The 26,948-nt window shown below is 41.2% G+C and overlaps 1 protein-coding gene across 2 annotated transcripts in view; it reads left to right on the forward strand.

Moving 5' to 3' along the window:
* Nucleotides 1-26,948, forward strand: part of SGCG (sarcoglycan gamma) — a 148,234-nt gene that overhangs the window by 18,542 nt on the left and 102,744 nt on the right. Inside the window, exon 1 of one of the 2 annotated variants that reach the window (XM_014843231.3) lies at nucleotides 13,525-13,809. The exons of the other annotated variant lie outside the window; for it this stretch is intronic. The gene's annotated coding sequence lies outside the window, so the exon portion shown is untranslated. Of the gene's footprint in view, nucleotides 1-13,524; nucleotides 13,810-26,948 lie in introns of those variants that run through there. 2 annotated transcript variants of the gene reach the window in all.

The raw sequence follows: 26,948 nt of genomic DNA on the forward strand, positions 1-26,948 counted from the left end.
AATAATATTCCATTGTCTGGATATACCAGAGTTTGTGTATCCATTTATCTACTGAAAAACATCTGGGTTGCTGTTACTTTTTTTTAACAAAGTTTTTTTTCTTTTTAAGGAAGGTTAGGCCTGAGCTAACATCTGCCACCGATCCTCCTCTTTTTGTTGAGGAAGACTGGCCCTGAGCTAACATCCTTGCCCATCTTCCTCTACTTTATATGAGAGACACCTGCCACAGCATGGCTTGACAATTGGTGCGTAGTTCCACACCCACGATCTGAACCAGTGAACCCAAAGCCGTTAAAGTGGAACGTGCAAACTTAACTTCTGCACCACCAGGCTGACCCCACTACATCTTTTTAGATGCAAAGATTACTTGACTTCTTTTTCTAAAAACATATCTTTCAATAGGAGCCAAACTTTTTTATTATTATTTATGAATTGGAAAGAAAAAGAAGTGGAATTATCTTCCTCATAGTGTTCAACAGCGTTTGCATCCAAATAATCTGTTTTCTAGAGGTTTGTTTGCAAATCTGAATGTATTTTCTCAGGAAGGTATCATAATCTGTTATGTTGTGAGGCTGTTTTGCAAATGTTTCTTTAACCCTTAATGTAGTTAAGTAATAACGTTCCTTGTTTCACAGAGCCTAAACATTATTCATAGCATCATTTCTTTGTTTCCATTCTTAATATCAAGAATATAACAGAATTTGTCATGCTCAGAATTGGACCAAGGAATAAGGACCCTTTCCCGAGCAGATAAGTGGGATGAAATCACGGTGACCCTCTTAGTAGAAAGTGACTGGGAGTGGTGTTGAGAGAGGAGGATTCCGCACACCCCGGGAGGCAGCAGTAGGGGACAAGTTCATGGCCTGGGGAGACTCTGACTTGTCAACCTGAGCAGGAATTTTTACCTGCCAAATCTATAAACCTGTAGCAGACTATATGTTTGCACAGCACAGCCTGGCTGTGAAAAAAGCTTAACTGTTTCTTTCAAATATACAAAAAAAAAAAAAAATCCTTACTTTTGGAACCCAGACAATACTTCATTCTGTTGAGTTGAAATGGACTGTCAAAAATGACTAAGGCTTCAGTTATGCTCCTAGACATAAAGTTAAACTGAAAAGCATCATGTTGTTCCAAAAAGAACAATCGCTTTGCCAGGCATTGAAGGTGGGATAAGATCTCTAGAGGAACTGGGAATCCTGAAAGTCTGCCTTGGACCAATGCCGCAAATTGTCCCCTTTATTTTCACTCTCAATTCTGTGTTCTGTTTAAGCTTTTCATAGAACTAAATTCACTATTTTTCCCTTTCTCTACTGTCTAAGTTTTTGTGAAAGACCAAAATTCTTTCAGGAGTAAGGATCCACGGAAGGGTACACATGGCGGCTACAAGTAATTTCAGAAGTAGCCAATGCTCCTGTTAGCCCTATTGTATGGGAACATGTGGACGACAGACTTCCACCATGGAGAGAGCAATGTGAAGTTAGTGTTTACACATCACTTTCCTGAAATCATTCAAAAGCAACAAGGAGAGTGAGAAACTCATTCAAATCCCATCTTTGGCGGAACCAGGAGACAACTAAAACCATAAACCACAAAATTAGTAGAAAGTGAGAACTGAGCATGTATGTGTCTGAAAGGAATAGTAAGAGAGGACATCAGAGCTGCAGACTCAGAAAACCCAGCAGCGTGTGCTTTTCACAGGTAGAGGGTATGTCCTGGGTGGCGCAAAGTCTGAGCATCCTATTTACAACAGGAGGATGAGATGCACGAAGTGATGGCAAGGAGATTCCTTGCACCTGGCTCAGTTCAAGATGCAGAAGAGGTGGGCAAACGAGGAATCGCGCAGATAAGCCAGGATAAGCAGATAAGCAATCTGTCTGTCATAGCAAAGCATAGGATGGATTTTGCATTGTTAAAAAAGAAAAAAAGAGCTGACTAAGAGGTGATGCCTAGACAAACACACAAACTCTGGGTCATGAAGAAACTTCCAGTCAGACCAGAACATATCCCTCCCTAGCACAAACCTCCTGAAAGGAGCTAGACAGAGAGAGAGAGCGAAGGAGGTGGGAAGTGATGGCTGTATGTAATGGGCTCATGAGAAAAGATGACCAATATTTCAGGGATAATGTCGATCCTTTCCATTTTATTTCTACATCTGGGATTTGGAGTAGTGTTATCCCCTTACACCAGGCTAAGCGTTTGCAGCAGTGGTTCCCAGCCTTGGCTATCCATTAGAATTGTCTAGGGAACTTTGGAAGATACTGGTACCTGGGCCCCTATCCATAGCAAGTAAGTCAGAATATCTGGGGAGAATCCTAGGCAACGCGATGTTCTGCATCTCCAAGGTTGATTCTAACGTATGGCCTCAGCTGAGAACCCCTGCTCTTCATGCCTCCATCTCTCTTGCCTTATCTGTCCTCCACCTCATGGGGTTCCGACCCTGGGCCTTGTGTGTATTTCTTGAACACAGGAGATCATTCCTGCCCCAGGCCTTGCCTTTGCCACCCCCTGCCTGTGTTGTGCTCTCCCTGCTCTTTTCCTGGTTGGCTCTTTCTCGTTATTCAGGTCATCACACAAAGAGCTACCCTGAATGTTGTGTTTAAAATAGTCTCCCATCACCCTATTATGTTATTAACAGATCTGTCACCATGAGGACTTGTCTTGTTTCTTGTTTTCACATTTATTGACTGTTTCCTCTCAACTGGAATATAAGCTCTAAGAAGGCCAGACCTCCATTGTCTTGTTCACTCTGGTGACCTCAGCTTCTAGAACAGGCACCTAGCAAGTGCTCCTTGCATCAAAAGCAGCAAAAGTGGCCCCAGCAAGGAGCCTGTGGTCTTCCCGTAGAGCTCGTATAGTACAAACCAGCTCAGCACCCCAGAAAAACAGTTTGAAAGAGAGTCATTAATTCCATTAAGTAACCTCCATATTACCATAGTAAGAACTTCCTTACAGCTACCTAAAAATGTTACTTTTCTGACTTAGACAAGAACTTAATATGTCATCTATTCTAGCAGACAAGCAATACCAAATCAATGAAAAAAAGCAGCTCATGCATGTAACAGAGGCAATCCTTGATGAATATTATCTAAATAAATCCTGATTGACAGACCACTGCTGTTATCTTTCCCTCCATTGTGCTGTTACCGTATTTCACCAAACCTCAAATGTACATATTTTGTATTTTAACAGCTCTTAATTGGAATGCATATTGCAGTCAGCTGCATCTTATAGTTTAATTTGCAGATGTACTTCTTTCTTAGTGTCATAAAAACAGTGGTGTTCTTAAAATCATCAGTCTTAGCTTTGATAAGATGTTATGGTATGTGAGAAAGTCAGGAACTTTTCCATGAGGTTTTCTGGATCTTTACTATGCATACAATTTTTTTTTAATCTAGAACCGCCATCTTAAATGTTCCCAGTGGTTGTCTCTTGCCAAATTGAGTGATCTTTCTCCACCCTCATGTTGGACCTCCCCAGAGCATGTGGTGACACTGAATGGTTCCCTCATTCCTATGTGCCACCATCTAGGAGGTGGACTTCTGTAACTCACAAGTTCTGTTTTCACGACTAATGGCAGGGAGTCATGCAAATTTATGTTCTCGCCTCTTTTCATTTTTTGAAACTTTCCTACTCTTGATAGCATCACACCCTCATTAGTCCACTTACCAAGAACTAAGTACGTTCCTACACCACCACCCCATACACACACACACACACACACACACACACACACACAAAGGCAAGATCTTTACATTATTGCATTGGCTTTAAATTATTTTTTCTTTCTGCTTTTTCTCCCCAAATCCCTACAGTACATAGTTGTATATTTTAGCTGTGGGTCCTTCTGGTTGTGCTCTCTGGGATGCTGCCTCAGCATGGCTCGATTAGCGGTGCCATGTCCGCTCCCAGGATCCAAACCAGCGAAACCCCAGGCCGCCGCTTCAAAGCACATGAAATTAACCACTCAGCCATGGATCTGGCCCCTATTGCATTGGTTTGACTAAAACTTATGTTGCAAATGATCAAATACCAACTACACAGTTTTGAAGAAAAAAAGGCAATTTCTTGACGGACGTACCTGAAAAGTACAAGATTAGAGCTGATTTAGGTGTGCCTTGATCCACAGGCTCAAAATTACCATCAATTTTTCTCTCTCTCTCTCAGTTCTGTATTTTGCTGTATTGTCTTATTTTCATGGCTGCTAACAAACCATGCTCAAATCACTGTCAAATTCCAGTCAAGCAGAAAAGAAAGTGTGTCTTTCTGGTCACTGAAAACAACGTTGTGGGATTTTCTCTGATTGAGCCTGATTGGCTTGGATGGAGTCATTCTATCATAATCTCTGTGGCCAAGAGAATGCCGTGCTCTGGTTGGCCTGGCCCAAGTCACGTGACCCCCCCATTCACCTAGGAATGGTGTTGATTTGACTTGACCAAACATGCAGACTGAAGGTGCAGCAGGAGGGATTCCCCCAAAAGAAAACCCAAGTGTCGTTACAAGAAGTGGAGTTAATGGATATTGAGAAGCAACAAACAAAAACCAAGCACGTACTTACTTCTACCATATGATCCAGCAAGTCTACTTCTGGGTATGTACCCAAAAGAACTGAAAACAGGATATCCAAGAGATATATGCACCCCCATGTTCATTGCCTCATTATTCACAATAGCCAAGATATGGAAAAAACCTAAGTGCCCATCAGTGATGAGTGGATGAAGAAGATGTGGTGGATATATACAATGGAATATTATTCAGCTGTGGGAAGGAAAGACATCTTGCCATCTGCAACAACATGGATAGAGCTTGAGCAGATTATGCTAAGTGAGACGTCAGAGAGACAAAGACAAGTACTGTGGTCTCACTTATATGTGGAATTAAGAAGCCAAATGTGTAAAAGTAAAAAATACAAAAACCAAGCTTTCACTTATACATGCTCTTTGAACCAACATGTTCATGGGAAGGACACTTTTATGTTTTTAATGTCTCATTTTTACATGGAAAAATTTTGTGCTGTAGTGGAGAAACTTGTGGAATTGCAAGAATCTTTTCTGGCTGCTGAAATTATACAGAATCTAATGCTTGATTTCCAACAAGTTTATTTCTTTTGTGGTAAGCAGCTGGGCTGGGTCATGTTTATGATGTGTTTAGGCCAACATCTTTCATTTTTCTTCTTCAATTGCAGTCCTCTTTTTCCAACTAAAAAAAAAGGACTTTATGATCATTTGCTTATTGGGGGACAAATAGACATGTTAGTTGAAATAATTTAAATTAAGCTATGTAAGATTTCTTGCATGGTCAACTGGCAAATGACAGTGCCATTAGCTAAGAGAGATAATAGTAGAGAAGAAAGTTTTGGGGAGAAGTGGCAGAGATGATAAAATTATGCTGGATTTACAACACGATGACTTTGAAATATCCATGCTTACAAGTCTTTAAACACGAGGGATCCAGGCAAACTTCATTATTTCTTCCCTTCTTCCTATTGTCCTCCTCTTCACCATTGTCTTTTCCCCAGGCTCCCCTTGCTGTCACCTTTCTGACCTCATGACCTAGCATTTCGGTTGTCATGATCGCTCTAGTATCCAAGTACACATTTTCAGTGGGAAAACGGTTTTTGAAAAAACAGAGTTTTGGAGTCTTCTCAGTAAATGGGGTGAGGGTAGAAGGTTAGGAGCACAGGGACCTTTAGGAGGTGACAGGAGCAGAACACTGGACAGAAGCAAGTAAAGTTCAGCTGCATGGGAATTCCAGTATCTTTAAGTTTTGGATGACGCAAGTATCCCTGTGTGCCGCTCAGGAGGGTCACACTGTGTGCATCCTACCGCCGGAAGCTGTTGAGAGACGATGTTGATTTGGATCCCAAAAAGCTAAACTGAAAGAAAAAAAAAAGATAATTTAGTTTGATTGTGTAAAAATGCTGTCGTATGGCCTCCCTGTGAAACTGAATTACTAATTGAGCACATTAATGATTAGATATAACATTAAGTCAAAATGCTTTTTTATCATATTAGGTATATCATTAAGTGAGCTAAAATACCTTTATCCTAAAGACTGCATATGTCATAATCTGTGATTCATGTATTTTATTTCTTTTTTGATAAATTCACTCTTGGCATTAAGAAATAATTGTAATAATAGCTACCACTTATATGTGTTTTACTACATATCAAGCACCTTTTGTGCATTATCTCATTTAATTATCTTACTGGCTTTAAGGTGGGAGATGCTATTATCCCCAAGATTAATAGCGGGAAACAGACCATTAACGAAGATAATTAACTTACCTAATGTTAAGTGGCTATTACATGAAAAAGCTGAATTTAGAACTCAGCTCACCCCAAAGCCTGGAATTTTTGATCATTTGTTTATATTATCTCTAGGGAAAGAGGAAATAAGGAATTTTTAAATTAACACCATGTCATGTTAATCAGAATCAGACTACAGGACAGCAGCCAAGCTGTGGAGCCAACGAGGTGATCAGGAATGTGAACCTGATTCTGGGGACTGAACCTAAGTCGTCAACACTGAAGATAAGATTCAGAAAGCCAGTGTTGAAGCTCATACCATAAAAAAAGAGAGAATCAGATTTCCTGTAGAGGGAAGATTGCCTTTGAACTTGAATAACTGACCACACAAGTCATGTCTGCCTGCTCTTACTCATGGGTTGATCCCACGTTTCTCTGCCTCCATTCCCTGAAGCACCTCACAGTTACAACATTGCCTCATTGCACGCCTGTTCCAGGAGGCTTGCCAGGGAGGTGTCTAACAAGCTCTAAATACGTGGTGCTGCTTCTCTTCCTCTTCTTTTCAAGGAGCAAAGTGTGTAGCTATTTCAAGGTTTTGGTTAGTGGTCTCCAAACTTATTTGTGAGTTAATAAAAAACAGCACTTAGGAGAGTGATGGGAACATATCTCAATGTGCATTGACTCTTACATGTTTATAAATTATGTTCATGTATTAGTATGTCAGTATATTAAATACATTTGCAACATGCACAAGGATTGGAAATTTTTAAAGGATATGTTAATGACGATTTCTGCTGTTGGAAGATCAGCTCCCACTAGATCTCTTTCAGATAGAATTAAGTTTTCCTTAAAGTGCTTCTGTAGCCCTGGGTTAATACCTAAACTGTAAGGTTAACCACAAATTGTTGAGTAATTCACTGTCTGCCTCTCAACTGGAAAGAAAGCTGCTTAAGCACAGAAAGCATGATTTACTTATTAATTCATCCATTTAGCAATTTTTTTTTTTTGAGGAAGATTAGCCCTGAGCTAACTACTGCCAGTCCTCCTCTTTTTTGCTGAGGAAGCCTGGCCCTGAGCTAACATCTGTGCCCATCTTCCTCTGCTTTATATGTGGGTTGCCTTCCACAGCATGGCTTTTGCCAAGCGGTGCCATGTCCGCACCTGGGATCCAAACCAGCAAACCCCAGGCCGCCGAGAACGTGCCAACTTAACCATTGCACCACCGGGCCAGCCCCAGCAAATATTTAATGAGTATCTAGAGGCTAAGGAAATATAGGTATCCAGACTCAGTCCCCACCATCTTAAGGATGAAGAGGGTACAGACAAGCAAATAACCAGTTACAAATAAACAGAACAGATTGTTCTGTGACGAATGCTGTGAGTTGCATGGAAGCACTTAGGAGGGCACTGGCCTTACAAGAAAGGAAAATTGGGGAGAAGGATTAGAGAAGGCTGGATATTAACATAGCATAGCCTGTGATACAGGGTATATCCTCAACAAAGATGTGTAATTGTTGAATGCTGATTTTTTTGTTTGAGAAGATTGAGAAAAATCACATCTCTATTTACTGCCCAAGTTCTGAACCAACTGAGAGACAAAGGAATGAGGCAAATGCAGGTCTAAATGTCATTTTTGTTACAAATAGAGCCTTTGGAGAATATATCCTAGGGGACAGCAGCAATGGACTTCCTAATGTTACGTTTCCGACAAGGGCTCACCCTCCCGCCCCTTCGGCAGCTCCGGATGATCACAGGTCACCCTGGAAGGTTGCGTTTGAAACCTGCAGCATGAAGGATCAATGTGAAACTGTGCCCTCTGTGGGCGTGAAGGCCCTTGAAGAGGGGGGATTGTACCGCACGGGTCTGCTTTCTTATTCTGCCTCACTGATGAGATGAATCAGTCCACTTTCCTTGGGAAGAAATGAGTAAAAGTTGGAGAGAGTCCGGGAATGTTACAACAATAGAAGGACCTTCTCATACAAGGACTAAGTGTTCCTTATATAAAGGACCATTTTCACAGTTTTTCAGTGTCTGACATACTCTCAAAGTTCCTGGGCATGGATCTCCCTATTCCTCCATATCCAGACTTCCAATATTCTCTTTTCCGACTTTGCTCTTTTCCTCTAAATTTATTTCATACCACCTCTTTCTTTTCATAACTCCTACCATCATCTACCCTCTAATTTTTGATCAGAAGTTTCTGATCGAGGTAAAGAAATTTTAAGAACATCCATGAAATATAACTTGAGTATTCTTACTTGATAATTACTACTTTGCAATAAAAACAAATGCACTTATATTTTATAAATGCTGCTATCTTCTTTTTTAATTAAATCAGCTATTTGAATGCCAGATGAATGTAAAAGGGGAGCATATTAATTTTACGAAAAGATACACACAGTTACCTTTAAATAGTAATATGTCTTACTCATTGTAAACTAGAAATGAAATCAGACTAGAATTACACTTCTCTGCAGGAACTCTTAATAATCGATGTCAGTGCAGCCAGGACTTCAAAGTTTAGTTGGAAATTATTTCAATCCAGAACTTTATACTAAATGAAACTATTTACCAGTTTTAGAGCAGAATAGATAAATTTTCTGATATAAAAGGACCACTCCACTCCCCAGACACCCTTTCTGAATAATTATTTGAGGGTGTGCTCCATCAAAGCAAGGGAGTAAGCAAGGAGGGAACATGAGAAAAGAGGCAGGGATCGGTTCGCCAGCTCAGAGGAGCAATGACACCTAATGAAGACAATAGCTGTGCGGGAGGCCTGGCGGGAGAGCAGCCTGAGGAGGAAGACGGACAGCCTGAGCACAGATGCAGCCGTGTCACTGGGTGGTACTATGAGAAATTGGCAAAAGCTTGGGCATAGAGAGAGGCAGAGAATGCAAGAAATAAAATGATGATTAGAGAATAAGGGAGGTGGAGGTGAGCCAAACAAGACAGTCATGACCCAACCATGATATAAACTATTTGAAGTAAAAAAGGAAGACAGGGCATTTCAAGAAAAAAACTGAAATTGATTCCAAATAATAGAGTAAATGAAGAGCTGAGAGACAGCTAGGGTCTGCTGAGGAAGGCATATTTAGCAAAATTTCTTCTTGTCTTACAACAAAGAAAAAACAGTATTCAGAAACTCCAACAACAAAAACGTTATGGGAAAGGCATGGTGTCAAGATGAAGCAATCACAATATTTGGAGGAATATTTTAAAAAGTAGATTCCATTCAAAACTGGTAATAGAAACTGTGAGTGGCACTGGGATTGTAAAATTGGTGTTTTTCTCTGAAAGACAATTAGATAGTTGTGAAAATGTGAACACTGTTTATTGAATTCTTATTAAATCAGCCTGGTCATATCACAGGAGATACAGGAGACAATAGTTTCAAAGTGGAATGTAAATGTGATCACTTTGATCGTTTAAACGTAAAGGGAAAGTGACGGAGGGCAGGAGAGAGGAGTGACAGGCACTGTGGGCACGGGGGGAGATGGAACAGGTGGCTGCTGATGTCCTCAGATGGAGAGAGAAGGAGCAAGAGTTACCCTCTGTCATTCTGGAACAAGGAATGAATGTTTAAGTGGACCATTTGAAATTTCAGAGGTGACCACAGAAGAAACTAAAACAAATAGAAAATTACATAGGAGAAAGAAGAGGGCTCTGGGTGATCATGTACGTAAACTAGACAGACAGCCGAGGTGTAGAGTTAATAAATCGAGATATAGTAGTATAAGGTCATTTACAGGTTGGGAGTATTGAGAAGGGAGCTCTAGGCAGTGAGCTGTGACCAGTGGGAGTGGAGATGGGCCAGGAGAAGCAGGGGACGGCAGGGATCTCATTTTAAGGCCTTCTGATGGATTTCCTCTTTAACGTGCCCACGTTCTGCTTTGGTAGTTACTCAGTGCGTTTCCTGTGGTTCCCACATGCACACCCCACGTTTCCCTTCCCTGCCCCAGCTGAGAACCACTGACCTAGGAGTCTGTACTTAGTGGAGTTGCAACGTCTTCTCCCTGTAAGTTATGCGAAGTCACGTATTCATGGAATAACACTTTTAAAATATTATGACCCACTTCAGTGATTACCAGTGGATAACCTTTGAAATTTCAGACAGTGCTCCATTTTCTCTCCTGAAACTCGTTTTCTTTTTCTTTTAGTCTTTCTTACTTCTTTCTCCAGCATCTCAAAGGTTTTTTCTCTCTGTCTTCCCTGACAACACTGAATTAGCCCCTTATACTACATACTGACTCCTAAACTCCCCAAAAGTGCCATGACAAACAAAATACCTGCATTCAGTAGTCTGGAAATCAGTATCCTTTTTTTATTGCTATGGCATCTCTAAGAGAATGTGAATTATCTTTGTTAGAATGTGTTCTCTTGGATGATCCCTATTTAAAAATAATCAGAGAATCAGGGTGAGAATCATCCAGGTAATTACATTAATTACGTTCCAGATGAAAACCCTGGTTTTAGTGTTAGAATCATTTGATCGCTTCATTTTGCCTACGTGAAAGGTCTGTGGCCATCTATTTTGAAGAAGTGTAGCTTCAATTGGAGGGACAAATAATTGACGTGGTACTTTAAAATCTTTCAGGTTTGTCACTTAGAAAATAATTTGATTTCACGTTTCGTTTGCACTGCAAGTCTTACTTGTATTACTGTTATACTGACCTCTTCTGGATAATTCTTCAAATGTCATCCTGAGCGTATGCCAGCTCTATTTTATTTTGAATGTTATCTTACACTTTGGAATTGATAGGGTAAAAACGCTGAGTCTGGTGTAACTATTCAAAGTTCAGTTACTTGAAGGCTCGCTACACGTGGGTGCCGAGTCCAGTAAAGAGAAGAGGTATACAACCAAGGATGGCAATGTGAATGCAAATAGTTATAATAAGTTTAAAAACACATATAAAAAGCTGAGAGTGGCATGTGAACAGGCTTTTAAAAGTTAAATAGAAGTTCTATTTAACCCTAGTCAGAGATATAGCCGGCACCCAACAGCATCGTGACTTTTGTGGTTTCTTATGGAACCTAAAGAACGAGGGACAGTAGAGATGGACACGGCCCAGTCGTAAAGGTGTGTGCGCCCCGTCAAGAACTTGGCACTGTATCCTGAAGGCTCGCTGAAGGGCTTTAAGCAGAGGAGTGATATGGACAGAATTACCTGTTCTCGGCGTTTCTCTGGGCCTGAACAACATGATCTAGGATAGTCCCAGCTCTTCATGGCAACTTCTTTAAACTTCTCTATTCTGTCCAAACTTTGAACTGTCTCATCTCGTGTCACCATTCTTCCTCCACAGATAACCTTACTTCACGTCGAAAACAAAAGTAAGTAGTTCAAAATGAACCACATCGCTACTAGAAATTTCCTGTTTTCACTAGTTCTAAAAAATGATCCCCAAAACCCAACCTCTTAAGTTATGCAGCAAGCAGCAGGGTTGGCTGCCCCCAGGCAGAATCTGGAGTTTTAGGAGAGGAAGCCAGGAGGAGGGCAGGACTGCTAACTGATGGCCAGAGGGAGGATGAGGGCAAATTCTAGAAGGGCCCTATGGGTAGGTAGGACTGTGCTTAGAAGCGTGAGAGCCAAAGGACTTCCAGACTCGCTTCTGTCCATGCCCTTGCCAGCTTGTAACCTTGAACAAACTATTTTATATCTAGTGGAACGTTAGACTAGCTTTTCTTCAAGGCCTCTTACAGCTTTAAAATGTTATGATTCCTTTGAAAACGTGATGTGTGTGTGTGAATTACAAACTTAAGCTGGACCTACATTAGAAACCTGGAAGATCTAGTTTTAATAATTTCATCTATTGTGTAAAATCAGGTTTTTTCTCTAAGTCAGCCTCCTGCAGGACTAAAAGTAGTCTTGGTAAACGTGAATGGACATCAAATACATAGCATGACTAATTTTTACACAGCAGTCCTCAAAAATTGAAAAGTTCATTGCTGTAAAACCAGTTTCCTGGGGCTGGCCCTGTGGCCAAGTGGGCACTCTGCTTCAGCAGCCTGGGGTTTCGCGGGTTTGGATCCTGGGTGCGGACCTCGCACTGCTCATCGGGGCATGCTGAGGTGGTGTCCCACATAGCAGAGCCGGAGGAACCTACAACTAGAATATACAACTATGTGCTGGGGGCCTTTGAGGAGAAGAAGAAGAAGAAGAAAAAAGGTTGGCAACCGATGTTAGCTCAGGTGCCAATCTTTAAAAAACAAAATTAAAGTTTACTGACTGATGAAAAGGTCCCTCAATATGTATTCAACCAGAATACTGAGTTAGGAGTTTCAAATTTTGGCTTTTCAGACACATATTGATACAAAAATACATCTCTTATCATCATTGTTAAATATATATTTTGTTAAAAATTGATAGTTATGCTATAATTTTATATCTAACTGAAGTGCCATGATAGAAAAAATAGTAATATGCAGAGAATTCATGAAAGATTTTTAAGCGTTTTGTAAATATGTGATTAGTTGAAGCTGTATCAGCTTTTAATTGAAGGTCTACAGCTGTTGCTGTAAGAAGCATCAAATTTCAAAAGTTAGAGTACGAGTAAATAGAATCAGCGGAAAGTTCTCCTGAGAAGAAAATAAAATGAAAATTAAGCATATGGCTTATCATTACATTGCTTCTCCTACTCAAGGTTTGGTACTAATATACAAATTTCAGATATATAATTTAGTCATTTTAATTCATGCTGCTAACCAGGCTACATACAAATAATGCAAAATAAAAGACTAAGATTATTCAAAAGTTTGATATTTATTCTGTTTTCTTTAACTTTATAAAAATTGAATGATCCAAGTCTTATTCTTTTTAAATAAAGATAAGACACCACAATCACATTGTTACAGTCACATAATTTGTTAAGCATAATATAAATTTAGTTTACCAGAAAAGAACTGTCATAATTTTAACATGTAGAGTTTGTTTACCTTCTGTTTATTAAGATGATCATTAAGGTTGTCTCCTCAAATATTAAAGTTTTCACTTAAAAAGAGGTTTATAGAAAGTGATTTTTAAAAAGCGACTATTATATGATAATATACAGTTTACTTAGATGAAAATAGTATCATTTAAGACGAATAAAGTCATAAATTCTAAATATCACTTTAATCTGAAGTGATTTTTCATGAGATTTTGTCAACATTGGATTGTACTAGAAACTAGTTTCAAAGTTTTTTGTTATTCATTTAAGGTAAAGTTTTATTTAGAAAGTTGTAATTACATAAGACTATCATGATTCAGAGTTTAACTGTTGGTTTGGTAAGAATTTGATTTTTTGGCACACTTCGAGCTGTGTCCTGGAATTGGTGCCCGAACAGTTTTAAGTGTGGTGTGAGCTGTTTATGTCACTGAGTAAAATTAGATACGCCTGTTGCTAATATGAGGGGATGAAACATGAGACAAGGGCAGACACCCGAGCCTTTCTTCAGGCGTCGCTGGTGAGGCCTGGGTCGTCCACTCTCGTTCTGCAAGGAATGGGGAAGTTTGAAACGTCCTGCCTCCGATAAGAGCCGAGCTGGCTGTGGTTCTGTAGCCGCTGTGCTTTTTATTAATACGTGCAAGGTAAGAAATCAGTTTTCACTTTGGTTTTATGTAATTACAGTGTACAACTTAAAAACCAAATAGGTATAAGTTTTCTTGATTCTTTTTCCTTCAAATGTGACATAATACTTAATAAATTAAATTTAAAATGTTGAAGAAATTTATCTCAAAATGATTATATATTAAGTATCAACAAAACTTAGTTAACTTATCAATTCAACTCAAGTTATTCGGACTACTGTTATTTATTTTTAGCATAATTTATATTTCTAATACTTTTAATTTGTAAAATAGCATGACAGCATTTATCAGGCATGAAATTTCACACTGTAGCTAATCTAGACAAAGTATAATCTTTAAGATCACCAGCTTATAATTCCACTCTTAAATTTTTGTGGTGGAATTACATTTGCTTTACGTTTTGCCGATAGTTTTGTTATAGACATTAAAAACAAATTAAATTTAATAAGAACAAAACCAGGTCATCTGATAAATTGAGAATAAGCCAAACAAGAGAAAAACACCAACTTTGGCTTTCCAACTATTCTTGGAGTGAGAAAGGGCAGATTATTTCTCTCCCAAAATCTGGAAAAAATTAACTGTTGCTCAAAATATTTATCAAAAAGTAAATATAATAGGGTAAAAGGTAAACTTGCTCACGCTGGCCTCCTGCAGCTCTCGGTTCTTTCTTTGTGTTTCCCAAGTTAATCTGGGCCAATCGGAAAACAAGTTTTTAAAGGAAGGCATAGAGAAAGATAATAAGGGAAAATATAACTCAAGCGGCTGAAAGATTTGCCAGCAGGACGGAGTAACTCCCTAGAACAAAATGAACTACAGAATGTACCAGGTTTATTTTTTGCTTATTTTCTTGGAAACATTTTGTAAAGATAGGTACAAAGAGGCACACTTACAAAGTTTCCAAACTAATGGTTCAAGTTGGTGTCAGTTTTATAGATTCTAGGATTTACCTAAGGTTTACTTCCAAAGCCAAATGAAAAGTACTATTTTCATATATTTAAATATTAAGTCGGAGTTTCCAAAAGATGCATGCTGGCTAAGCTTGAGGTTGAAATGCTGAAAATAAAATTGTTGCATATTGCCCTTTAAAAACTATACTTTCTAGTCATTAAATGAAGTTGCTACTATGTTGAATATGAAAATCAGATAATAAGTGTAAATGGAGTGGGTGCCCGTTAGTTTCATTTTGCATATTTCATAGGACCTGTCGTTCTCCCTCCGCTCCTTATTCTACTTGGCTCACCACAGCCCCTGGCTTCTTCTCAACAAAGCCCAGCCCTCCTAAGCCACATTGCTGGCATGTCCTAGTGGGAAGGAAGAAAACCACAGCCCTCAGTCTGATTCTGCTGCTCTCCCATTCCTTCAGAACCTGCCTCCACGTTTCTTTCCGTCCTTCCCTCTTCCTTGTCTTCTTGCCTAGGCAGCGTCTGCCTAGCTTTGGTATTCTCTGGACCTACTGCAGGGCCACATATTTCTATGGTGTTTCGTGAGTGTGATAGAATTCCTCACCCGCAATAGTTGCCACTTCAGACTCCAACTTCATTTTTAGTTTTATATGTTATTATGCTGTAAAGAATTTTATGGGAAAATGGATGCAGGAGTATTTAGTAATCTGTAGATTTGTAGAAGTCTCAAGACTTCTCTCAGAATCCCTCAAGATGTCCAGGTGTACTTGACGTCAGTGTGAGGGTGTGCAGCGTCCCACTGATGACAGCTGAGGCTGGGGACTGCGGGAGGCTCGCTTATGCCCGAGGGGATTCGTGCTTCGTCCTGAAGCAGTGGGGAGCCGGCTGAGCATTTACAACAGAAAAGTCGCACAGACAGATTTGTTCTTTGGGAAGATCCCCGTGGTTGACAGGGAGAATGGATTAGGGGTGTGGAGGGAGGAAGAGGGGAGAAGTTGTAAAAAGTCAAAAGATGGCCTCAGCTGAGGACGGGAAATGGAGCAGGAGGGAGAACCAGCAGGAGGAGTCCCTGCCATGGAGATGGCCACCTTAAAACCTGACCTCTTTATGACTATTTTAACTCTATTTTAAATATTCTCAATTAGTTTTACTTTTGAAACAGCTCTGAAAAGCATATTATCAATGAAGAGGCAGTGATGACAAGTTTAGACTGTGGAGTCAGACTGCCACTTTCTAGCTGTATGATGTGTGAATTACTTAATTACCCTGCCTCGGTTTCCCTATTTGTAAAAATGGGGATAATCACAGCATCTACCACCTAGGGTTATAATGAGTATCAAATTCAGTCCACATGAGGCACTTGGGAAGTGCCTGACCTCTTGGTAAACAGGAGCTCTGCTCCGCCTCCTCCCCCTCCGCCTCCTCCCCATCCTCGTCAATAACCAGGAAACATAACCTCTTATTCTCATCCCCACTGAGAGCGGGGTCAGGGAGGAGCCTCAGAATGTTGAATGATCGGGATTTCCAACCTGCTTCTCCAGGCCCCGAAGTCACCATGAGCCCCACGTGGGCGGCAGACTCTAGGCTGAGGCTGCTTCTGCTCCAGCAGAGAATGCTCTCTGCACGTGTGTGCATTCCGGCGTGCAAATAGGAAGCTCCCCCGACAGTCTGGCCACCTGAAGGAAACCCCTAACAGTGCCTTCAGTATTTCTGAAGGAGAAAAGCAAATGACTGCTTAGGTTTCCCATGGGTGCTTTCCTTTCATCAGACATTTTAGATCTTAATGAAAATTTTATATAAAATAAAATGTTAATCTCAGTGAAACGTGGAAGTATGCTGTCCCCATGAAATCACCAGAATGATTTCAATGTGTACTTTTCACAACATTTGAAAATCACTTTAAATTGTCACCCTCCAGGCTTGAGGAAAAGGTGACTACCAGGGCAGAAATGAATCATGGCCCTGAAGTCCTCTGAAACGTTTTAATGAACTGTCAAAGCAGTCGGAAAATTGCACATACACCACACTTCATAAAGGCCTTAATTATGTCTGCCTCAAGAGTATTTTTGCTTTAAATCTTTCACATAGATACTTGCAACTAAAAAGCTCAGCTTTGTTGATAAATTTAAATAACTTTCTTTTCTCAAAATTTGTCCTTAATTTTATGTGGATGTTTTTCAGAGTTAGAATCTAGTTAAATGCTATTTTTAGGGAGTAGGCAGATTGAAGTTTTGAGGGAAGGGGTTATACGTTGGTTTGCCTGAAAATTTAAGCTTCAGTTATAAAACCTCAAAGACTTTAATGAAGTAGATGGCAGGCTACTTTATTCTGTCGGGTTAAATGCAGCTTTCATGTGTAATTTTAATTTAAGAATACACCTGTCTCTTTGTAAAGAATGTCAAACTTCAGAGTCCTGTCTATACAGGAGAAATGGTTCTGGAATATACACTGGTCCCCCTCACACAGCTGGTACTTTAACTGGCTACTAAATGTCCAGTAAGGCTTCGCACACACTTCTCTGCAGAATTTCCCTCACCTCAACCCACACTTTCGCCTCGCTCCATCTCCTGCCCCAATCCACTTCTCTCATTGCCTGACACGTGCCTCCTGAGAGCATTCCCTTAATCACTCGTTTGAGAATCCTCATGTCGGCTTTGCTTCTAGAGAACCTCACCTACTTAAGATGTATAGATAAAATGGAGCAGTGTTCTGCTGAGAAACCCATCAGTGTATCCGATAACGTTTTAAACTCCCAGTCTTTCCAAAAGCAATTGTTTAGACAGGTTTCCCCAGGAAACACTCTGAGCTGGAGATTTGCATGCTGGTTTATTAGAGAACGCCTTCAATAAAAACACCTGTAGAAGATCAAAGGCTGCAACTGGCAGAAGGAGACGTTAACAGCAATGTAGTTGCAACTGAACTGGGATGGCCCTTCAGAGTTGTCCTCAAATCGAGGAAGGGGCTGGGTTTTTGCACCCCTGCACTGATCAAAAAATGGATATGGGACATACTGTGGGGGGTGCTGCTCACTGCAGTCAAAGTATAGAAGGAATTATCAACAGCTATCACTCCTGGCAACTGGAGGAATGAGGTTCTGAAGAGTGACCATGGTGGGAAGCCACTAGAGTCCACCCCTTGCATCGCTCAGATTCTCTTGCTTCATATACCTATATACAGCTCCCCCAAGATTCTGCTGGGGCTCTTTTCCTGAGGAAACCGCTAAAGGAATGTCAATGGGATGAACTCCAACCTCCACAGCTGCAGCTGGTCTCCAGATGGCAACTAATACTCATCATCCCTCCCTCCCACCCGCCACCCCAACCACCCATTCATTCTCAACTAACACCTTTGCTGCTCTAGCTAGCCGACCTGGTGTGCTGGCCCTGACATTCAACTCTGAGGGGTCTGAGCCCTTGGTCATCATGCCCTTTGGCTGAGCACTTGTCCGTTTGCTACAAAATGGTCAGGGAATACCAAGAAATGCCCTGTTGGTCATCTGGGTGACAGACATATTCTCCCCAGCCAATCTACTGTCAAAATGGTGCATCTTTTCTTTCTAACTGGTATCTTGGTTTGAAGATCTGAAGTGACTGGATGGCAGCTTGAAGATTAATGGGACTCATGTTGCACCCCCCATAGAAGCATTCCCCAGGGAACAGACTCCTAGATCCTCAGAGCCTATAGTTGTGGGGATGGAAGGCACAAATTTCCCATCTGGGTCATTAAAAGTAATGGTAAGAAAGACCACTCCTACTTTCACCCTTGGTTCCCAGGCCCATGTATTCTGCCCCTTGGAGATGCAGCCCCCTAATGGTTGTTGATTTAGGGTGTTCAGTCTGCATCCTGAGGCATCACCCATCCTCAAAGGGGATCTCCAAGCCGGGCCTCAGCAGCAACTTTAAAAGGCTGTCCCGTCACCCTCTCAGGCTGGCAGCTTCTGGGAACTACAATAGGTGATGAGGGCAGTAGATCCCATTGTCAAGTGCCACACTGCCTTTGCTGTAGAGCGGATCATTTGGTTCATCGCAATGTCATGTGGGGTGCCACATCAGTGGATCAAACATTCTGTAAGCCCTTGGATCGTGATGCTGGCCGAGGCCCTGCAGGCAGAAAAGAAAAGCCTACTCCCAGCCTGTGTGTCAGTTCCAGGCACAGTGATGTAAGCAACTTGCCAGTGAGCGGCTGCTTGGTCTTCCTGAGGATGTATGCATGTTCAGCTTTGGGGTCTGTCGTCGGCAGCTTAGACGTTCAGCAGTGGCAGTAGCTAGATCAGCCTTGCTGAGGGGGAGCCCTTGCTGTTGAGCCTCCATCCCAGCCACGGTGGCTACTCTGAATAGGAGCCCATGGTGGGAGCACTGGGGTGGGTGACGATGGGCTGCCTGGTGTCGGCTGGGCTGAGTCATTCTCGTTATTTGGTGCCCCTTCTACAGTGGACGCTCTGGAGGGTGTTAAATGTGATACAAAGATTTCCCCCTTAGTGCCTTGTAGGTCCCCCCACAAGCCTCTTCTCCAGCCTTCTTTGTGCTCCCTCTTCCCAACTCCCTTCCAGGCCCTGATGAACCAGCCACGCCATTCACCGCCATCCTTCAAATCATATATATTCCAACCTCAGCTGATTTCTATTGCCATAAAAAGTGGATAAGCAGGTGCACTGCCTGAAGCTTTGTGCACTGGGAAGATTTCCTCTCAGCATAGCCGGTCAGAACCGCCTTGATTGGGCTGTGGCCCAGCAGCAGGCCTGTTGTGGCTTACACCAACGTATTGAGCCAATACTCCCTGAAGCCAAATTTGGCCTTTTTCCTCCTCTGTAGGCTGGTCTTAAGGGACACCCTTCTCTGGCCAGAGGGATGAGATAGGGGAGAGGTGCCGGTGCATTAGTGATGGGTGACAGGGAACTGTAAGTCACCTGCACATGCGGCTTACTGTGCCCTCTGCCTGCTCCATCCCTGGTGGGCCACCTCTAAGTGCATTGCTGCTGGCTCCTGACCTTAGGCCTTGGTAGGACGAACAGCACTCAGGCCCTGACTGGGAAATTCTGGCCACATTGTCACTCGCTCTCTCATCGTCAGGTGCCCTTTCTCCACCATGGCCCCATTGCACTTAGGGAAATATTTTTCAAATGGCATTTAATTCTCTACTGCAGATGTCATGGCCTTATTCCAAAGCTCTAGAGATCTATGTCGTGATTCCTTAATGAGGGTTACTGACAACATCACGTAGCATCCTTTCCCATCACAGATTCTTCTAACCCCATACTGGTGCCAGGATGTATAGTCTAAGCATCAGGCTGCTGCCACTGCAGCCTGGGTCGACTACAGAGTCCTGCTTGGGCCCTGCTCAAAGCTGTCAGCCTTCTTTGTCACTCTAAATGAGTTGGAGTAATTTTTCCAAGTGGAATAGGCTACCTCCAGATCCTGAAGTGGTTTAAGGGGCATTATTTTTTCCTTTACAATGGTGGTAAGTGAAAGATACGATAATTAATTCTCTATGTTGGAGGGGATGTCCCCGTATGCCCTACAACACTGAACCCCTAGACACTTCTCTGACTTGGCGGGTCCCAGAATCTTGGTAGGGTTTGCCTTTCACCCTCGGGACACATGTATTTTACTAAGGCCTCCAGTATATTTGTCACTTTCACTCATCTTGTCCAGTTAACACAATATCATAAATCTCATGGACAAATGTTGTATTGTGTTCTGAAAATGTCCAAGATGGCCTAAATCCCTTCTGAGTAATAAAGACATGGGGGAAATGCTATGGCCTATCACGTGTGAATATGAACTGCTTTTGGTCTTCATTTGTGAGAGAAATGGGGGGAAAATGCATTTGCCAGCTCGATGGCTCCACACATGTACCTGGAGCCACATTAATCTGCACGAGCGAACACGCCTCATCGGGCATAACAGCTGGAAGGGACGTTCTGCTTGGTTGGGTTTGAGGCAGACCGCTGTCATCCTTAGGATATGTCTGGTTCTCCTAAGGGCCAGCCTGGTGAATTAAATGGGAATATGTGGGATCACTAACCCCATGTCCTTTAAGAGTGGCACTAATCTCTGCCTTTCTTCCTGGGATGCAGAGGGGACGAGGAGGAGTGTCAGAGCTTTCTTCCTTGCTTTCCCCATTGTAATAGCTCTTAACCAAAGGCCAAAGAATATCCTGTGTGGGAGTTCTGCCAACTACCAAATATGTCCATTCCAGTTATATATTTATTGACCAGAGAAATGGCCATTTGGTGGTTCTGTGGACCCACCATGGCCAGGATTTCATTTATCACTTGGTCTCCATATGTCCTCACTCTAACAGGGAGGCCGTGATGACACTGTGGGTTCCTGGTATTAATGGTAGAACTGGATTCAATGTCCATCCCTCTTTTTCCTCTTCAATGATTAGCCTGACAATTCTGGCTTTTCTCTTTAACTAAATGTAAGCCATTGCTTTCTCCAAGCTTTTAAAGGCCAACCTAGCAGTGTATTAGCACCATCGCACCATCTTCCAAGACGCTTACCATAGTGTTAAATTCTGTGTCAGCAGAAAATGTTCCCATATCAACAAATGCTCCTTTATCCGACCATGTATTCTGTCTCCCTTGATCCTTCCCCTTCAGGCTCAGTCCCATTCATACTGTGATCTCCTGCTGATACATGCTGGGTAAGTCCTTCTGATCCTTTAGGATATAGTCCCTCTACTCCCTTATCAGGCTTAGCACTTCCCTACCTGGGTTATGTTGTGGTCTAACTGTAACTGTTGATCATGTGGCCAAGAGGGGAGGTGGTGAGCGTGTTGTCATCTCAGCTTCAAATGGGAAGGAGGAGTGGGCCACTCTGCAGACCCAGACATTCTAGGGGCATCTACAGTTTCCAGTTTCTTATGTGTGTTGGTTTAGATGTCTCATTCCAAGTCTCAGGACCCCACTCCTGCCCTGCCCTCTCCTGCCCTGGACCTGACAGAGCAGACTTGCTTGGGTCAAGAGTTCGGTCTTCTTCGGTGCTCCACTACTCTTATAAAGGCCAGATCCTCAGCTTGGTCTGTCCTTCAGTTACAGGAGGTGAGAGTCTCCTCATATGCTGCCAGAGAGGTCCTCTGATTTTTACAATTTGCCTTGCGTCGTCTCAGCCTTGTATCATCTTTCTCCAACAATTTGAAAGAAATCAGCAGAGCCATCAATTCCATTATCCTTATAGTTATTATTTAGTCTAAAACCCTCAAACATCTTATAGATTGAACCCACTAGTAAATTTCCTCCCGCTGAGGTTTCATCCCATTTCACACCAGGGACAATTTTAACAATGATGCCACCACTGGGTGCCATAGCATATCCATACTCCACCTACCGCCAGAAATGGGGTCCTCCTTGCCGGTGACGGACAGGTGATCCAGCTCCAGAATATCATTTTAGACTTGCCTCCCGGATTACTTCTGGCCACAAACTCTGATACCTCGGTTTCCCCAAGAAAGACCAGGAGTCTGAGATGTGCACAGAGGAAATTTATTAGGAAATGTCTTAGGAAAAACAACTTTAAGGGAGTAGAGGAAGCAGAATTGGGCAGAAGAAGAAGTTGAACTGTGATGCAGTGGAAACAGAGGTCTCAACTCAGCCTGCAGAGTGAGCTGGGGAGAGAGTAGTACAGGGGCTACTCTGTGAAACTAGACTGGCCCTTCAGAGATGTCCTGAATGAAGGCAGGGGCCAAGCCCTGGTGCCACGGGACTGAGCAGACACGTAGCTGCTCCGGGAGGGCATCACTCTCCAGCTAAAGGCAGTCTCAGGACAGGGACTCAGTGTGCGCTGTGAGCAGGAAGCAGTCCTGGCCCCCGGGAGAACGAGTTCTTGAGGACAGGTGTGTGTGGCACACTACAGCATCTGTTACAGTACTCTTCTTGAGGTTTTCTGTTTTTATGACTATTTGATTTTTGCATGAATTTCTCAGAAAACAATTTTCTTTCCTTACTTCTTTTACTTTTGTAGGTATGAGCAAAATATAATCCTGTAGAACAACAACTTAAAAATAGTATTTAATGGACAATTCATCTTTGCATTATATTCATCCATTCAATCAACAAATATTGGCAGTGTTCTAGGCAGTGGGACTGGCCAGGAGCCTAACAGAGAAAAAAAAAATTCCTGCCCCTTGTGGATATGGGACAAAAATACAGGAACATAAATGCAATATTTTTTTAATGTTCAGTAAGTTAGGAACCTGGAGACATGAGAGAAAATTTTGCTTTTCAGATTCATTTGCTTGGATTCAAAAGTAGGGAAATAAGTTAAAGCTACCAACAGAACTGCCTGGTTAAATTCCACCTTAAATAGTGGTCAAATTCAACTAAATAATTGTTCCTGTACTCTCAAGATAGACAAATTAGAGGTTATTATTATTTTGGTTATTACTTTAGTTAAATCATATCCTATTATCAAAACATTTTAAGTGAACAAAAATATAAAATAAATATGTAAGTTTTTGATATATTAGGAAGAATTGATAGTAAAACATTTTAACATAATGGCTCTATTTAAAATATTTTAATATGAGTCTACATGAAAAATATGTAAATATTATATGATTCATTTGTATAATTTCAGTAACTTGATAGTTGAGTCTTAATTGATTATATTAATGATATCGTGGAGTTCTGATTTGATATGAGTTATGTCTGTAGTAATAGTTTTCAGGAGTTTGTCAAGATGTAACCTCATCATATTCTGTAAATACATATTCCTTGAAATACGAATATGATGTGCCTTCGAAGTCAAAAGACCATGGATTTTATACTTAATATACAATGATAGCAAGTACAATGCTTACTTTGTGCTAAACATTGTTCTAGGAACAGTGCATTTTCCATTTGGAGCTATGATGACAAATTTTAGGGAAATATAGGCCTCCAGATATGTAGGATATATAAATATATTTGGGGATCTGTCAGAGCAATTATGATAAGGTTAACTGGATTGGTTGTGAATGTTAGATATCCAATAATAATAAAATGGCTTTGTTTGAAGGAATTGTAGCAATCGGAGGCATGATAACCTTTATGAAACTTACAATTCTCATGACGTTAAATATATGTAATTAACCAATAAGACTTACATCCACCTATTGTGAGAAAGATGCCAGCGGGTACGGGAGTTAGATGAACCTTAAGAACTCTGGGAATCTCAACTGTAAGCATTATAGGACTTAGAAGAAAGCTATTACATCACTCATGATATTAGGAAAGCTTTTATAAGTTATGATGCCCATAAACAGCTCTGTGAAACCCTTATGTGTTAAAGAAATTTTCTTGAATAACTGCATAATTAAACACTATATCTGGTGATACTTTTTCTTGATACAGCTTTCAGAAAATACTATGCAATCAAATATTCCACATATTTGCAGGTGCTCTCTGAGTAATAAGACAGAACACAAAATCAACAATAAGAACTAAAAAAAAAGAAAAGAGAACTGTATACTGTTTTCTAAACAGCTACATATCATGAAATAAACCTACTTGTTCATTTTGGACCATCTAAATCAAAGAAGTATATATTTTAAAGACAGAGATAAGCCAAGATCAAATAATCTCATGCCTTTCTCCTCCACTTTTGTTCAGGACTCTTTTTAATTGTAAGAAACCGTGAGTCTCCAAGTAAATCTTGTCCACCATTTTCCCAGAGCTTTAGGAGGACCTCAGACTGGTGTAGGGTTTGGGGAGGAAATGCCAGTCTGAAGAGGGAAAGGAAGAGAGAAAACAGCAAGGAGAACTCCAGTCTCAAGGAACTGAGGGATGAGAAAGAAATGTGGCTCTGTGAACTGCATCTCATGGACAGGACCAGGTGTCAAAACCACAGAGCCCTGCCCACAAGCTTTTCAGAAGTATTCCACCAAATGTCAGGATGCAGCCTGGAATTGGGATGATCAGGAGTCCCCAGTGGGAGGAGAAGCCCGATAGGCCATTTGAACCGATCAGTTGACAGAACTGATGATCACAAAGTTTTCATCATACAGCTAAATAAGGCATGTCTTTAGAACTCAGTCGAGTTTATAGGGTAGGAAAAGGGAAATTCCTAAGATGCTATAGTTGAAAGGCAAAAGTGAAACAGTGCTTTTCTCGTGCTAATCTTTTTCCCAAATCCAACTCATTAATCTTCTCAGGGTAAAACCTTATATGATCTTGAACCTTAAAATAGACTGTTCAAACACAAAGAGTGCTCACTGATTAACATTCATGCTGGAAATGGAGTAGTATGCAGGATCACTGAGATGTGAAATAAGGGAATTTTCATCCTATGAATTATGACATATGTATCAATCATATCATCATGCCAATAAAAGGATCTGGAAAATACTAATGTGTAAATCTATCATTTTCCCTTTTTGTTCGCTGGATTCCAATTCTTTTCCTAGCTCTTCATGAAGTTTCTATTGAAGTTGGTAGGGTCTCGGTTAAAGAAAAGATATGAGAGAAAAATGAAGTGTGGGTAAAGATGGAATGATTTAGCTTTTCAACCATAATGCTGTATCCTAGGTGTGAGAATCTCTTCCACAAATACATTATAGATGAGAATACATTTTATTCTGCCTGTCTGTCTTTATCAAATACGTAGAATTGAGCCCCTACTCTGTTCCAGGCACTCTTCTAGGTGCTGGATACATGACTGAACAGAAGAGCCACCCTTCCTGCCCTCTGGAGCTAAGAGTCTAAAGAGGAACAGGCAATCAGGAATAAACAAATAACTCTATCATTGTAAGTCCTGAAACATGAGATGAGGGAAAAAAACAGGATTCAATTATAGATTATGACAAGAGAAAAGGTACATGGGAAGGGTGCTCATGGAAGGCCTCTCTGACAGGTGACATTTAAGCTGAGGACAGAAGTGGCAGCCACTTCTGTGGTATCGACCAATTTTCCAGGCAGAGAGAACAACATGCGAAAGGCTACAAGATAGGAAAAAGCTTATTTTGTCTGAGGGATTGAAGGAAACCAATGTCAAGAAGGACAGAGCAGGATAAGACGGGAGTGAAGAGGCTGTGTGTGTCAGAGGGAGTGAAGCTTCAGCTCAACGCAGTCGGCCTCTAAGTGAACTTTGACGGGAGACTCATGGTGTCGTGTTGTTTCTGAAGATCTTGCTCTGGCTGCTGTATGGAGAATTGGATTAAGAGGGACAAGAGTGGATGTAGGGGACCAATGAAGAGGCGAGTAAGAGAAGAGTAGAGCAGTAGCAGTACAGATGGAGACAGCAGAAGGGATCAGAGCTTTTTAGGATGTGGACTTGACAGGACTTGCTAAAGAAATAGATATGGGGGTGACAGAGGAATAGCAGGAGGCATTTAGGTTTTGGGGGCAATCAGCTGGAAATAGGTCGTGCCATTATTGAGGTGGGAAGAAAGAAGGGGAAAGAGGAGATTTGGGGTGAGAGGTAAAGTTATTGAAAATTAAGTTACTTTTTGAACAAGTTTAGTTTGAAACACCAGGTAGAGACGTCAAAAGTGAATTATCAGATATGTAAGTATAGAGTTCAGAGATGTTCTAGATAGATATATAAATTTTGGAATCATCAGTTTATAAATACTTTATAAATTGTTATTATAATGAATAGGATAACCTTGAAAGATCAAGAGGAGAGGAGAAGGGAGTGTCCCAGAACAAATTCAGTGGTAACCCAACATTTAGACGAGAGGCGGGGGGGCCTGGGGGGGAGCGGGAGAGAGAGAGATGGGCACAGAGAGGAACAGAGACAGAGACAGCAGGAGGGAAGAGAAGATTATGAAAGAGGCTCAGAAGCAAAGTCCAGCGAGATGGAAGGTAAATTAGGAGAATACTGAGTCAAGTAAACAAGAAAGGATTTTCAAGGAGGAAGCAGTCAACCATTTCAAATAAAATGAGGAATAAAACAAACAAAATGAGCAAATGAATGAAATGAGCATAGGAAGGTAAATGGGAAAGATTTGGAAGCAAAGAGGTCATGTGATCTCTTTGACTTTAGCCAAAGATAAAGATGATGGAATGACTTTTTCAGGAAAAATATCCTTATATCTAAAAACTTAATTGTTCTTTAGAGAGTCTGACTAGGAAAGAAAATAGGTCAAAAATCACTGAAAAACATTATCAAGTTAGTAAAATTTTGTTCTTACTCTGTATTTCATAATTGTAAGATGTAATGCCTTTACATCTCTTGATATATGCGTTATTCAAGACTGTTTCAGGTGCAGGTGACAGAAACCCAAGTCAAGAAGTTCAAGTAAAGGTGGAACTTA

The sequence above is a fragment of the Equus asinus genome, chromosome 11, assembly GCF_041296235.1.
Source record: "Equus asinus isolate D_3611 breed Donkey chromosome 11, EquAss-T2T_v2, whole genome shotgun sequence".
In the NCBI taxonomy this organism is placed as follows: Eukaryota; Metazoa; Chordata; class Mammalia; order Perissodactyla; family Equidae; genus Equus; species Equus asinus.